The following is a 15366-nucleotide window of genomic DNA, read 5'->3' on the forward strand; positions in this document are numbered from 1 at the left end:
TTCACCCGTCCATCCCTCTGCCTCTGGTCAAATCTTCACTTAAGCCCTCCCAGAGAGGTAATAATAACTGTGGGATTCGTTAGATGCTTACTACGCGCTAGGACACAAGCAAATAGGATACAAGTAAATAGATTTGGATACACTCCCTGCTTCATGAAGGGCTCACAGTCTTAATTCTCATTTTCCAGATGAGGGAACTGAGGCACAGACAAGTGACTTGCCTGAGGTCACACGGCAAAGTGGCGGAGCAGAACTGGAACCCGCGACCTTCTGACTCCCAGTCGTGTGCCATGCTGCTGCTCTATGAGCACAGCCGTTTAGAAGACCCTGTCTGGAGAGCCCAGCTCCTGAGACCTTACTAGACCAGACCAGATGGGATATTTGTTGGTTCTCCCTCCAGCATTCAAGCCTGTGGGAGGGTGTTTGTTAACCACATTTCAAATGCAATTGAATGTTAGAATGAGCCAGTGATGTAAATACCTCGAGGTGCACAGCAGTTAATGAATAACTTTGCTAAATTGCTACCACAGGAGGAAGCTCAAGTACCATAGGTGGGGAGAGAAGACTAGGGAATGTTTCTTTCATTTAAAGAATCTTTTTAAAGATGGAAAGGAGACTTTGAGCAATGAGCTGATTACTGGAGCACCTTGTAGTTAGGCATCAACTCCCTTGGAGTCCAGAAAGGAGCTTACAGAATTTCTCTTTTGGAAATATTCACTTAGAAGCCACTGAAATAAGCAGGAGGAAGAGTAGTGTGCCCATTTTGCAGTCGGGGAAAAGAACCGCGGAGGAGAAATGATAGTCCCAAGCTAAGGAGGCCTAACCGGTAAGTCGCACTCAGTGCTTGATTACCCACATTAATGGAGGGGCAAAGTGGAGCGGACTCTCCCAAGTGCTTCGGACAGTGCACTGCACATAATAATAATAAGAATGATGGTATTTGTTAAGCGCTTACTATGTGCCAAGCACTGTTCAAAGCATTGGGGTAGATACAAGGTAATCAGGTTGTCCCACGTGGGGCTCACAGTCCTAATCCTCATTTTACAGGTGAAGTAACCGAAGCCCAGAGCAGTTAAGTGACTTGTCCAAAGTCACACAGCTGACAAGTGACGGTGTTGAGATTAGAACCCATGACATCTGACTCCCAGTGGCTATTTCCATCAAGTCACGCTGCTTTTCTATTACGGGGTCAATAAATATGTTTGAAAATGAATGAATGAATAATATAGAACGGTGGATAATGCAACATAGAGAAAGTGCTGGACAGAGGTGGACAGTGGCCGGAGGAGCAGCTGGGCCCGATTTGGGTTGGAAAGTTGGAGGGAGCCACGTTTCCAGTTGCCATGGAATACAACTGGGTCACGAGGAAAGTGGATCTGTTAGAAGGTGATAATCGGCTACAGATAACCAACGGGTGGCCATTTTAATTGCGGAGGTAAAACGTCGGTGGAGCTTTACTGGGGTGCAGAAGAGGACAGGGTGGGGCAGACAGGCTTTGAAGAAGAGCAGCAGGTCAGGTTCTGCCCCATTTGGAAACTCCCCACAGGTGTCATCCTCAATCTGGAATGAATCAAGATGGTAGTCCAGCTCAGACACCGCTGTGAGTGGAAAACCAGAGTCCGCTCCCCAACCCACCCGCTCTCCCACAAAGGCAGTGGGCCCCTCCGTCACGGATTTGGCAGCTCTGACTCCACGTGGAGTTGATGGCTCTTCAGAGTTGATTTCTCCCCTCAGAGTCCCCTGGGCATAGAGACAGACCCCCCACTCCTCTGCCCCGGCCCGGACGGAATGAGCTGCCAGTAGTCGGGACTCAGGTCAGGGGCAAGACCTGGGAGGGAAACTGGAAGAACGAAGGGCCACGACCATGTTGAGATGCGGAAGGGCTCCGAGTGCCCCTTGCCCCTTGTTTGCCCCATCTGGGCAGGGTAAACCAGAACAGCCTGGTGTCGGGGGTGGTGCTGGAGGGAAGCATGGAGGGAGGAAACCCGTGTCCTGGCCCCTAGGCCGGGCTCCTCCCTACCGCCCTGGGCACACAGAGCAGGTGGAGGACTCCCAAGGAGCAGGGAGTGTAGTGACAGGAATGTTGTATTGTACTCTCCCAAGTGCTCAGTACCGTGCTCTGCACCCAGTAAACGCTCAATAAATACGATCGCCTGACCGATTGACGGAATGACTGAAGCACAGCTGGTCCATGTGAGGTACACGACTGCCTTTTTGCCCAAGGAATACAGTGGTGACCCCAGGACTGGCTCGCCCTCCTTCCCTATCCCTGACCTGGCCGCACCCCCGGGGCAGCGCCTGTTGAATGTAAGCAGAGCAGCTATCTCCCAGGGCAGAGCCGTGGGGGGAATTGAGAAGCAGTGTGGCCTAGAGGAAAGCCCATGGATCAGGAAGTAGAAAACCCTGGGTTCTAATCCCAGTTCCACTACTTTCATTCATTCCATAGTATTTATTGAGCGCTTACTATGTGCAGAGCACTGTACTAAGCGCTTGGAATGTACAAATCGGTAACAGATAGAGACAGTCCCTACCCCTTGACGGAATTACAGTCTAATCGGGGGAGACGGACAGACAAGAACAATGGCAATAAATAGAATCGAGGGGAAGAACATCTCATTAAAACAATAGCAAATAAATAGAATCGAGGTGATGTACATCTCATTAACAAGATGAATACTGGGTTGCGGTGTGACCTTGGGGAAGTCACTTCACTTCTGTGGGCCTCAGTTTGCTCATCTATTTAATGGGGATTCAATATCTGTTCTCCTTACTTAGAATGTAAGCCCCAGTCGGGATAGGGGCTGAATCTGACATGATTATCTTGTATCCACCCCAGTGCTCAGTACAGAGTTTGGCACAGTGTAAGCGCTTAACAGATAACACTATTACAACTGAGCTTCGCAGATAATTCATGCAGCTAACTTGTGGATTTTTTTTATATGATATCTGTTAAAACCTTACTATGTACCAAACAGTGAGGTAGATACAAGCTAAGGAAGCAGCTTCGCCTAGTAGATAGAGCACGAGCCTGGGAGTCAGAAGGACACGGGTTCTAATGCCAGCTCTGCCACCTGTCTGCTGGGTGACCTCGGGCAAGTCACTTCTCTGTGCCTCAGTTTCCACATCTGTAAAATGGGTATTAAGATGGTGAGCCCCACATGGGAGAGGGACTGTGTCCAATGTGATTAGGTTGTATCTACCTCAGTGCTTAATACAGTGCCTGGCACATACTAAGCACTTAATAAATACCACTTTAAAAAAAAATCACATTGGACACAGTCCGTGTCCCATGTGGGGTTCAGAGTTGTTTACAGATGAGGTAACTGAAACACAGAGAAGTGACTTGCCCAGCAGACAAGGGGTAGAGGCAGGATTAGACCCCAAACCCAGGCCCATGATCTTTCCACTAGGCCAGGCTGTTCCTCACTCTTGGCTTTAAAGCTCTCCATCACCTTGCCCCCTCCCACCACACCTCCCTTCTCTCCTTCTACAGCCCACCCCGTACAGTCTGCTCCTCCGCCGTTAACCTCCTCACGGGTCCTCATTCTCACCTGTCCCACCATCGACCCCGGCCCACGCCCTACCAGTGACCTGGAATGGCCTCCCTCCTCACATCTGCCAAACTAACCCTCTCCCCGTCTTCAAAGCCCTACTGAGAGCTCACCTCCTCCGAGAGGCCTTCCCAGACTGAGCCCTCCCTTTCCCTCTGCCCCTCCTCCTCTCCCCATTCCCCCTACTCCCTCCCTCTGCTCTACCCCTTCCCCTCCCCACAGCACTTGTGTATATTTGTATATATCATTTATTACTGTAATCTATGATTCTATTTATCTTGATGGTATTGACGCCTACTCGTTTTGTTTTGCCATCTGTCTCCCCCTTTTAGACTGTGAGCCCGTTGTTGGGTAGGGATTGTCTCTATCTGTTGCCAAATCTTACATTCCAAGAGCTTAGTACAGTGCTCTGCACACAGTAAATGCTCAATAAATACGATTGAATGAATGAATGAACTTTCCCAAGGGTCACAAAACAGATAAGTCAAGAATCAGGATTAGAACTCAGGTCCTTCTGACTCCCAGGCCCATGCTCTGTCCACTTTACCACACTGCTTCTCTGCTGCTTAAGAAATACCGTAAAAATAAAAAGTTCTCTCTGAGGCAGAGGAAGAGGAAGAGAAGGAAATGAGATTCAAAGAGATAGAGCTACTGAGCCAAGGACACAAAAACAGCAAAGCCAAATGTGGACCCCAGAGCCCCCCCGTCGGTCCCGTCGGCGATCAAGAGCCTGGGCCAGGGGCTGACATCTAGGTGACCAGTAGCCCTTCTGAAAGTGAATCCTGGGGAAACCTGCCAGTACCAAGGGGTAGGGTCTAAGACACCAGCTCCTTCTTCGAGGCTCAAGCCTGTTTCTGCCAGGGAGAGGCGGAGAGAGCAGGGAGGAGGCGGAAGGGAGAAGGAAAAGGATTCTATCCCCGGAGAGAGACGCGGCCACCCCCAAGCCCGGACCGAGGCAGCCGCGATCGAGGAAATGTCCGTGAGTCCATGGGTTGTGCCTGGACAAACAATGCGCCAGAAAAACACCTGCACATTGGAGGGTGACATTCTGTCCAGGTTGAAAATGCAGCGAGCAGAGGTCCGCCCTTGGCCAGAGGCATTAGCAACTCCCCTGTCGATCATATTTTATACCGTGATCAAATAAACAGCAGTTTTGGCTGCCTGCCCAGGATGTCTCTGGCTCTGTTCTCTCTTTGGAGCAACTGGGGACCCGCTGAACTTTAGAGAATGGAAATCCCGGCCCCAACCTCTCATCTCCTAGAATGGGGAAGTTTCTCTTTGATTTAGGCTCTGGTGTCAGCCTCAGCCACTCTTTTCCTCCCCGGCCTCTCTGCTTGCACTTCTCCCTCTGCAGTTGGTTTATTAAGCTTTAACTTGTTTGTTTCCTTGGTCATTTATCCAGAAAGGGAAAGACCTAGGAAGGAGTTATGGGTGGCTAGGGCAGGGAATGAATAGATGACTCTTGACTCTTGTCTTCTGCTCAGGAAGTAGTGATGGAATCTGTTCCAGGATGAATTGATTTTGCTTTGTCCTGCCCATGAGACTATAATTGCCTTGTGGGCAGGGAGCGTGTCTATTCTCTTTTGTAATAATAATAATGGTGGCATTTGTTAAGCGCTTACTATGTGCAAAGCACTGTTCTAAGTGCTGGGAGGATACAAGGTGATCAGGTTGTCCCACATGGGGCTCACAGTTTTCGTCCCCATTTTACAGATGAGGTAACTGAGGCACAGAGAAGTTAAGTGACTTGCCCAAAGTCACACAGCTGACAAGCGGCAGAGTCGGGAAAAGAGTAGTGCAAATATCCGTGGCGGTGGCCAGAACAGGCAACCCTGTGGAGGATGATGGTGCTGCTGCTGATCGTGTTGATGAAATAGGCCATTTTAAAAAAACTTAGACCATAAGGTTCTGGAGGGCTGAGACAAACTTTGATCATTTTGCATCGCATTAGCTCCCAGCATCCACATTCCTGATTCTGAGCCTCCGTTTCACATCCAGAATGCCGTCATCCATTTCCCTCCAAGCACCCAGACTGGCCCCCTCCAGGGTTCTCTCTTAATGGGGGCCCAAAATCAACCGATCGATCAATACGTCACATTTACTGAGCACTTACTGAGTGCAGAGCACTGTACTAATAGCTTGGGAAAGTAATAATAATGTTGGTAATTGTTAAGCGCTTACTATGTGCAGAGGTTGTCCCACGTGAGGCTCACAGTTAATCCCCATTTTACAGATGAGGTAACTGAGGCACAGAGAAGTTAAGTGACTTGCCCACAGTCACAGTGGACGAGTGGCAGAGCCGGGATTCGAACCCATGACTTGTGACTCCCAAGCCCGGGCTCTTTCCACCGAGCCACAGTACAATATAACATTATCAGTCAATCCATTGTATTTATTGAACTTACTGTGGGCAAGACACTGTACGAAGCACTTGGGAGAGTAAAACACAACGATAACAGACATGCTCCATATCCACAATGAACTGACGGTCTAGAGGGGCAGATAGACATCACCCAGAGTCTGGAGGAGAGAAGCAGCCTGAAAGATCTGCGCACAGAGGGAGGAGGGTTGACCACTCCACTGATTCTAAACTAGCTGGGCGGGAACTGCAGCCACGCACGGAGACGCAAGTGGCTCTGAACCCGTCATGGGCCGGGCACCATTTTGCCTACGTCCGTCCCGTTCCACCTGGATTTAGAGTGCTTCTCTAGGGGTGGCCTCTGAGCCCCCGCCCCGCCTCACTCTCACCCTCGGCTCCAAAATCTTTGCATTTCCTGCCAAGATCCCTATGAACACGGGCCCCGTTCAGTTAAAACTGCTGGACCTGAAGGTCCAATATAAAACCAGACATATGGCCACCCTCCTCTGATGACAGAAGAAACTCCCTAAACACGATTGACCGCTTGTAGACATTTACTCTAATGGTGATCTCCCCCCTCTAAACTGGAAGTTCCTCGAGGGCGGGGATCGTGTCTGCCAACTCTAGAATACTCTTCCAAGTGCTTAGTAGATTGTTCCCCACACAGTAAGCACTCAATAAATACTCTTGATTGATTGATTCTTTGATTGTGGAGGAAAGGACGGCCCAGCGTAAGTGGGGAGCGGAGATCAGTGAGAATACAGCTCTCATTCTGATTCCCCAAAACACTCGCAAGGAACCGTTTGAGGAACAACATGGCGGTGACACCTGAGAGGAATCTCCAAGGGATGACAGCTCCAGAGCAGCCTCGGCCCTCCCTGGCTCTCTCCCCCACAGCTGTGATCTGACCTCCCTGCTCTCCGGCTCTCCCCAGTAGCTATGACCCGGCCTCCTCCCTCCCCGGCTCTCCCTCACGGGCACGGCACAGCCCCCCTGCTCCCCGGCTCTCCCCAGCAGCTACAGCCCGGCCTACGTGCTCCCTGCCTCTCATCCACATCCACGGCCCAGGCCCTGCCCCCTTGGCTCTCCCCCCAGAACCACATCTCAGTCCCCCACCTCCCCAGCTCTCCCCAGAAGCCACAGCCCAATCTCTGCCCTCTCTGTCTCTCCCCAACAGTCACGGCCCGGCCTCCACCCTCCCTGGCTCTCCCCCACAGCCATGGCCCGAACTCGGCCTTCCCCAGATATCTCCTACAGCTACAGCTCGGTGTTTGCACTCCTCGGCTGTCCCCCACGGCCTCGACTTTGACCCCTGCTCTCCACCACACTACACTTTCTCTGATCTGCGTCGGTCATCCAGAGCACTGACACCACGAACCCAGATACCCCTAAGTTTCTGGCTTTCATCTGAAGCTAGGACTGATAGTCTTCCGTCCCTTCCCGCTTTTTCCCCTTTCCTCTCTCCCCTCCTATCTCCTTCCCACACACACTTCTTTCCTCTCTTCCCTCCTATCTCCTCCCCCCACACACTTCCTTCCTCCCTCTCTTCTTTCCTCCATCCCTTCCTCCTATGCCCGACCAAACCCTCAGACAGTGGCTCTCCCCATGGTGTTTCTGTAGCTCTCTCTCCAATCTGCAGATGGTCCCGGGGCTTACTGCCACTGATCTTCTTCTCGTTAATATTATTAATGAAACATGGGTTGTTATCTTGTCAACACACAGAGGGTTACAGAACCTGGTGGGATCTGGCCTCGGGAAGAACGGGGCAACTTAAGAAGTTCTCCAGTAGGAGACTGGCAGGAGGCGGTTGCCCACTGAGAACAGAACAAGAGGAAACATTTAAAATTGCAGTAGGAGGGATTAAGATCAGGCTTAAGGAAGAACTTCCTCACTGTGAGAATCATTAGACATTGAAATAGGCTGCCAGGAACATTGGGGAAATCTCTTTCTTTGTTGATTTTTTGGGGCCGGGGACTCATCTCTTTAAACAGTTTAGATACTCTCCAGGCTCCAGGCAGCCAGATGGACTAGACGTCCTCTGAGATCCTTCTAAGTCTATGAGTTCCTTTCCTGAGAGACTGTGGCCTGGTGGAAAGATCGCGGAACTGGGAATCTAACGCCGGCTCCATAAATCGCCTGTGATCTCGGGCAGATCACTTTCCTTCTCCGTACCTCGGTACTCGCGTCGGCAAAATGGAGATTCAATACCTGTTCTCCCTTCTTAGACCGTGAGCCCCAGGTAGGACCTGATTATCTTGTATCTACCCCAGTGCTCAGTACAGTGCTTAGCACATAGTAACAAAATACCACAGTTATTATAGTAATCATTTAACAAATACAATTACTGTTATTAATGTTATCATTATTGTTATTCCTCAGTGTGCCTCAGTTTCTTCCTCTGTAAAACGGTGATTCAATATCCTTCGCCTCTCCCTATTAGACTGTGAACCACACATCTGATCTGATTACCTTGTTATCTACTTTTATCTTCTACCAACACAGTGCTTGGCACATGGTTAAGTCTTAAGCATTACCATTATAATAATAATGATAATAATTGCCATTGTTATTACCTGGAGATGAGTGGAGTTCTCTAGCTCAGGATAATACTCTGACATTAAAGGCACTCAATAACTACCATTGGACAATGGTCCCCTGAGAAGGTCCTGGGGCCTCCTTGGGAAAAATAATGATAATAATAATAACAGTAATAACTGTGGTTTTAGTTAAGTGCTTACTATGTGCCACGCACTGTGCTAAGTGCTGGGGTAGATACAAGGTAATCAGGTTAGACTATAAGCCCGTCAATGGGCAGGGATTGTCTCTCTGTGTTGCCGAATTGTACATTCCAAGTGCTTAGTACAGTGCTCTGCACATAGTAAGCGCTCAATAAATACCACTGAATGAATGAAAAGGTTGGACACGGTCCCTGTCCCATGTGAGGCTTACAGTCTCAATCTCCATTTTACAGATGAAGCACAGAGAAGCGAAGTGACGAGCCCAAGGTCACACAGCAGACAAGTGGTGGGGCCGGCATTAGAACCCAGGTCTTTCTGATTCCCAGACTCTCGATCTTTCCACCAGGCCATTCTGCTTCCCCTACGGTGGGGAGGTTGAAGCCACCCGACTGACGTCGCCCAGGGAGCGGCAAAGGTGAAATGAGGAGCCGGGGCGTCGGGCTCCTATTGCCAAACGCCCATCACAGGCCCAGGCCCCTCTCCGCAAGGACAGGTTTCCGTGCCACACACTGGAAGCGGGCACCCCTTTCCGGAGCCGGGCACGGAGCCAGGGGCTTCCTGGGAGGTCTGCCCCGCTCGGAGAGGAACTTGGCTGGGTATTTTCCCCCTTCTATGCTCCATGCTCCTTTATGCTAATTTATGGAAATCAAATGGAGCCTGTTCCAAGTCAGAGATAATAAAGGAGAGGTATTAAAAGAAGGAGGAAAAAGAGAAGGGGGGGGGGAGGGCGGGGTTGTAAATACTAATTGTTCCATCAGGAGAATGCTTTTTATTTTCTTGCTAAAGGGAAGGTTATGTTTAATTAAATCTGCTTGTTCACTGGGTACGGGTCTGGATTTCTAATGAGCTTGGAGCCTCTGGTGCCGAGCGGAGGGTGCAGAGCTGGTGAAAGTGGTCGAGCTCCTCCCGGGGCAGGGGTCCAGCTGACCAGAGTCCCCAGGTGACGGGCGGCTGGGCGGCCGAGCAGGGCGGGTGAAGGAGCCTGTTGTGGCCAGGGGATGTCTCTTTTTATTGCCGAATCGTACTTTCCAAGTACAGTGCTCCGCACACAGTAAGCGCTCAGTAAATATGATTGAATGAATGAGAGGGGAGGCGCGGATGGAGCGAGAGGGAGTCCAGGGTCGGAGAAGCAGGTACAGGGTGGTCCCGAAAGCCTTCTGGGGAGCTTCCCGGGCTTCCCTGGGGGGCTTCCAGAGGGGACTGTAAGGAGGGAGAGGCCAAACAGAGGGCAGAGGTGGCACTGGAAATCTGGTGTGTGGTCCTGGGTTTGCAGAGTGTACGGCCTACGATCTGCACAGACAGGTGGACAACGGGACGATTACCGAGCTACTTTATGTCTCTGTCAGGAGCCGCCCTGCCTGTCTCCATCCTGCCTGACCTGTTCTATTGCTAGTTTCCAAAGTGTGTCAACTGTTTTTTTTGTTTTCAAGGTATTGTTCGAGCACTTACTATGTGCCAGGCACTATACTAAGTGCTAGGCTAGATACAAGCTAATCAGATTGGATTTAGGCTAAGCAAAGATGGTATTTGTTAAGCGCCTACTATGTGCCAAGCACCGCTATAAGCACTGAGGTAGATACAAGTAAATCAGGTTGGACCCAATCCCCGTCCCCCATGGGGCTCACGGTCTTAATTCCCATTTTACAGATGAGGGAATCAAGATGCAGCGAAATTAAGTGACTCGCCCCAAGTCACGCAGCAGACAAGTCGCAGAGCCGGAATTAGAACACAGGTCCTTCTGACTTCCAGGCCCGTGCTCTATCCACTGAACCACGTCCCACAAGGGGCTCACAGTCTTAATCCCCATTGTACAGATGAGGTAACTGAGGCAGAGAGAAGTGAAGTAACCTGCCCAAGGTCACACAGCAGACAGTAGCAGATCTGGAAATAGAAGTCCTTCTGACCTTCCCACTAGACCACACTGCTTCTTTACTCTGCTTTTTGCACGACCGATTCACAGATGTAACTCCTTTTTTCAAAAATAAAAATGGGCGGGAAGGTGGAAGGGGGGAGGGGGGAGAAGAAAATGTTTTTGTAAATCAGCTGTTTACTTACCTTTACTTGGTATTTCATGATTGTGATGTTTGGGGGATGAAAAATTAATTTTGAGTCTCTCACGAGACACCAGTCAGGGAAATAATGAACTGCTTGCTTTTACTGGAAAGCAGAGACCAGAAAAGAGCTGGTTAGGAGTCAGAGACGAATCTTCTGCAGGTGTGCTGTGGAGTCTGGGCCAGAAGCAGGTATATGGAAGGGAGAGTGGTGTGGTCTGGTTCACGTCTTGGAAGGCACAGTTATCGATGATCTGCTGTATGACTATCGTATATTGCTTAACCTCTCCGATCCTCAGTTGCTCATCTGTGAAAGCTTCGTCATTATCTACACCAGCATTTATTAATGCTTTATCCCTTCTGGGTGCAGAGCACTGGCCTAGGAACTTGGCAACACCCGATAAGATCCCTTATCCTCTACACTCTCATGGGGAAAGGATGAGAAACAGTCCAGTGCTTAAAACAGGCTTGGCACATAGCACTTAACAAATACCATAATTATTCTTATTAGAGGGTATTATTAAGCTTCTACGGGAGCGTAAAATACATCTACCCAATTTCCTCACAGGTTGAAGTAGCTTTCAGAGAGGCACAGAGAAGCAGCGTGGCCGAGTCGGAGAACTGCATTTTAATTCCCTCTTCACCTCCTGCCTGTTTGGGGACCTTGAGCAAGTCATTTAACTTCTCCCGGTTTGTTTCAATTTTCTCCCCTGTAAAATGGGGATTAAATGCATGTTCTCCCTCCTACTGAAACTGTGAGCTCCATGTGGGTCAGAGACTGTATCAGTTCTGATTAACTGTGTGACTGTGGGCAAGTCACTTAACTTCTCAGTGCCTCAGTTACCTCATCTGTAAAATGGGGATTAAGACTGGGAGCCTCACGTGGGGCAACCTGATTACCCTGCATCTACCCCAGCGCTTAGAACAGTGCTCTGCACATAGTAAGCGCTTAACAAATACCAACATCATTATTATTATTATCCCAGGGCTTAGAAGAGTACTTGGCACATAATTAGGTGTGCGCTGGCTCAGCAACTGACAGGGAATGTCTGGGCCCCCTCCTTCCAGCTCCCAAGAGAGGCAGGCTTTGCGTAATAGTAATGTCCAACCTGATTTACTTGTGTGCACCCCCGCACTTGTATGGTACCTGGCTTATAGTAATAATACCACAGTTTTTATTAGAGAAGCAGCATGGTGTAGTGGATAGAGCCAGGGCCTGGGAGCCAGAAGGTCATGAGTTCTACTCCCAGCTCTGCCAGTTGTTTGCTGGGTGACCTTGGGAAAGTCACTTTACTTCTCTGTGCCTCGGTTATCTCATCTGTAAAATGGGGTCCAGTGGTCCAGGGTTCCAGGGATCCTGGGAGGGGGGAAGGGGAGAGGAGGGTGCCGTCCTCCCATTCAACCTTCCTTAAATGGCAAGTCATTAAGTGGACAAAATCACCAGAGAGAGTCCCCAACCCCTCAATCACAGCTCGGCTTCTTCAATTCTCGCTACTCTAGTAATCCCAATCAGCCTTGCTCCTGCCTCGTGTGGGGACACTCAGAATTTGACAGGAGAGAGAGAGGGAGGGGATATGTGGGACATGGGAGGGAGTGCATTTCACTCCAGCCTTTTCATGGAGCAGAGCAGGAGGAGGGGAAGAGCTGGAGGGCACTGGTGGCCCAGGCTGGACCACAGCCAGGAAGCCCCTCCCCAAGTCTCTCCTTCTCTCCTCTTCCTCTAGCAAGGTGACCTCCTGCAGATTGCAGGCCCTCCTCCTCCTCTTACCTTCCACATCCTTCCCTCTTCCTCCTGCCTTCCTCCTACTATCCTCATCCTCCTGCCCTCCTCCTCCTACCTTCCTCCTCCTCCTCCCTTCCTCCTGCTGCCCTCCTTCTCCTCCTGCCCTCCATCTCCCGTCCTCATTTTCCTCTACCCTTCTCCTACTGCCCTCCTCCTCCTGCCATCCTCCTTTTCCACCATAATGCCTTCCTGCAGACCACATCTTCCTCATCCTACCCTCCACTTCTCCTGCTCTCCTCCTCCTGACCTCCTCCTTCCATCCTAGTCCTTTTCATGCCCTCCTCCTGCCCTCCTCCTCCTCCTTCTCATGCCCTCCTCTTTCTCATCCCCTCCTCCTCCTTCTCCTGTCCTTCTCCTCCTGCACTCCTGCTCCTGCCCTCCTCTTTCTACTCTCCTCCTCCTATTTTCCTCCTCCTCCCCTCCTCCTCCTATTCTTCTCCTCTTATGCTCTTCCTCCTATCTCCTCCTCCTGGCCACCTCCTCCTGCCTTCCTCCTCTGCCCTCCTCTTCTTGCCTTCCACCTTCCCTCCTCCTCCAGCCCTCCCAACAGCCTGCTCCTGCCTGGGAGCATGGACTAGGAGTCAAGTACCCAAGGATGGTCACTCCACTGGCCTTGGAGTGATCCTGAGCCCAATCATCCTCTCCTACTGAATTCGCCTATGCTCTCATACCCATTCAATTTTGTTTATGGTATTTGTTAAGTGCTTACTATAGGTCAAACACTATTCTAAGTACTGCGGTAGTGACAAGTTAATCAGGCCAGATACAATCACTGTCCCACATGGGGCTCACAGTCTAGGTAGAAGGGAGAACAGATATTGAATCCCCATTTTGCAGTTGAAGAAACCGAGGCACAAAGGAGTTAAGTGACTTGGAGAAGTTAAGTGGCTTGCCCAAGGTCACTCAGCAATGAGTGGCAGAGTCTGGATAAGAACCAAGACCCTCTGGCTTCCAGGCCCATGTTTCATCTACTAGGCCATGCTGCTTCTCAATGATAAACCTGAACCCATCTGAATTCTTCTCTCCCTCTCCTCTTGCCAGACTGGACTGGTGCCAGAGGGCCAGAGGGATGGGGAAGGTGAACACCAGACTGTTTGCCAGGATTTCATCTTCCTGAGAGCAGTCTCAAGGCTGAGGTATCTCCCACTGGCTTGGCAGCCAACACTGACCCAGCTCCACCACCCCTGACCCTGACCTGTTCCCCGAGGCTCTCGGTGTCCTTCCGAGAGGCGGGAAGATCTATCGCCCACATCCACTGCAGAAAGAGAGAGGAGAGGTGGGTGTCATCTTCTCACAGAAAAATAAGGGAAGAAGAAGAAAGGGAAGGGAAGAGCGGGAGAAAGGGAGGAGAGTGGGGAGGGGATAGGGGATGGGAGACAATGGAAGGCAGGAGAAAGAAGACAGCAGGTTTGCGAATGAACATGTAATTTGGGAGAGAATAGGCAGTGAGTGCCCGGGAACAGAGGAAAAGAAAAGGTAGGCATAGAGAGATGGACAGAGGAAGAGGCGGAGAGAGCCTGAGAGGAAAGGAGGGAGAGAGATGAAGGGAGTGAGGGAGGGAAGGAAAGAAGAAAGAGAGAGGGAGAAAACTGGAAGAGAAAGAAGTGAGGGAAGGAAGGAAGGAGAAAGGAAGGGAGGAAAGGAGGAAAAGAGAAAGGGAGGGAGCAAGGGAAGGAAGAATAGAAGGAAGAAGAGAGGAAGAAAAGGAGGGGGGAAGGAAGGATGAAAGAAAGAAAGAAGGAAAAGGAGGAGGGAAGGGTGGAGGAAGAGGAGGAGGGAAGGGAAGAAGGAAGAAGGGAAGGTTGAAAGAAAAGGGGGTGTGAAGGGAGGAAGGAAGACTGAAAACAAAGACGGAAGAATGAAAAGAAAGAAGGAAAGATGAAAGGAAAGCAGGAAGGAAGGCGGTCAGGTAGGAAGGATGGTAGGAAGGAAGGAAGGAAGAAAGTGAGCTGGAGAAAGAGGGGGAGCAACAGGCAAAGATTCAGCCGTCTGGGTTATTTATAGCGATGGCTTTTCTGAGGCAGAGAGGATATCAGTTCCAAACGGAGACTTGTAAAAATAATTCTGAAGGCAGACACTGGAGTGGAGGCTGCATGACGATAATAGTAGATGTGCATTTGGAAGAGATGTGAGGTAGGGGCGTAAGAGTGATTTCTCATTCTCTCCATTCTTCCAGCCCGAAACCCACGGCACAGTGTAATGTTGTCATCTGTCTCTCCTCCGCTCAGCTGTTCCCGGGGCTGCGGCTCACAAAGCCAGGAAGCTCTTTCCTCTCCCTACCTGCCTCACCCCCCCGACCAGTCTGCTGCCTGGAAGGAGGGTGAGGGAGCTTGGACTCTGTCTTGAGCTGGGGAGGAGGGCTCGCTCTTAGCACTGAGTTGCATCATCCTCAACCCTGATTAGGGTAATAATAATTAATAATAATAATAATAGTAGTTTTTGTTCAGTGCTTACTATGAGCCAAGCACTGTACTGAGGGCCGGGGTAGATTCTTCAGCAGGTTCCACGTGAGGCTCACGGTCGAAGTAGGAGGGAGAACAGGTAGTGAATTCCCATTTTGCAGATGAGAGACCTGAGGCACAGAGAAGTGAAATGACTTGCCCAAGGTCGGGGATGCTGAAGGTGGAGGGAGGGAGGAAGGAGGAGATAGGTGTGGGGAAGGCCAGCTGAGGGGAGCTGGCTTGTCTGTGACTCCTGAGGTCTACATATCTAAACTCTTAATCGATCAGTGACGTTTATCAAGTGCTTACCGTGTGCAGAGCACTGTAATGATAATAACGGTATTTATTAAGCGCTTACTATGTGCCAGGAACTGTACTAAGCACTGGGGAGGATACAAGCAAATCAAGTTGCCCCATGTGGGACTCATAGTCTCGATCCCCAT

This window comes from Ornithorhynchus anatinus, chromosome 5 (genome assembly GCF_004115215.2).
Source record: "Ornithorhynchus anatinus isolate Pmale09 chromosome 5, mOrnAna1.pri.v4, whole genome shotgun sequence".
Lineage (NCBI taxonomy): Eukaryota > Metazoa > Chordata > Mammalia > Monotremata > Ornithorhynchidae > Ornithorhynchus > Ornithorhynchus anatinus.